We start from the raw sequence: 1,126 nt of genomic DNA, 5'->3' as shown, positions 1-1,126 counted from the left end.
AGAGAGAGAGAGAGAGAGAGAGAGAGAGAGAGAGAGAGAGAGAGAGAGAGAGAGAGAGAAGTGGGTTCTGGGTTTTTTGTTTGTTTTGACAATCTCACTTTGTAGCCCTAGCCAGCCTGGAAACTACTATGAGGACCAAGCTGGCCTTGAAATCACATAAATCTGCCTGCCTCTCCATCCTGAACGCTGGGATCAAATGTATGTGCTACCACACACCCAGCACATGGGTTTTAGTTCTGAAAATTTATTATAGAATATTGAGGATTATCTACAGTGTGCCTTAGATTCTCCATCTATAAATATGGATTGCTTAAAATGACAGCACCTACATACGAGCTACTACTATTACTACATATTCCCAGAGCATCTGCTAAAGGGCAGTGGCGACAGTGTTTGTGTGTGGAATAAAATCATTACTCTCAAAACTAATTTAACTCTTCCAGTAATATTTTCCCCCAGCTGTCTCAGGGAAATTCTCTAAGACTGCTCCATAAAACCAGGCTTATCTGGCTAGATAGCTTGTTTTGTTTTTGTTTTTGTTTGGTTTTTTGTTTTGTTTTTTGTCAGCTTGGCACAATCCAGGATTATCTGAGGGAGCTGGGGAAGTGCCCCCATCAGATTGGCCCTTAGCGTATTTTCTTAATGACTGATGTGAGAAAGCACAGCCCACTGAGAGCAGTGCCACTCCTGGAGCATGTGGTCCCTTGGTTGTATAAGAAAACTGAGGAGTATGCCATAAGCAACACTCCTCCATGGCCTCTGCTTCAGTTCCTGCCTCCAGGTTCCTGCCCTGCTTGAGTTCCTGTCTTTGCATCCCTCAATGATAGACTATTGACTTAGTTAGGATTTTCATTGCTGTGAAGAGACACCATGACAAAGGCAATTCTTATAAGGACAACATTTAATTGGGGCTGGCTTACAGGTTCAGAGGTTCACTCCATTATCACCAAAGCAGGAAGCATGGCAGTGTCCAGAAAGGCATGGTGCTGGAGGAGCTGAGAGTTCTACGTCTTGTTCCAAAGGCAGCTAGGAGAAGACTGATATCCAGGAAGCTAGAAGAAGGGTTTCTCAAAGCCCACCCCAACAATGACACACTTCCTTCAAGAAAGCCACACCTCCTGATAGT

This window comes from Mus caroli, chromosome 1 (assembly GCF_900094665.2).
Source record: "Mus caroli chromosome 1, CAROLI_EIJ_v1.1, whole genome shotgun sequence".
NCBI classification, from domain to species: Eukaryota; Metazoa; Chordata; class Mammalia; order Rodentia; family Muridae; genus Mus; species Mus caroli.
Note: the sequence above shows the minus strand (reverse complement) of the source record.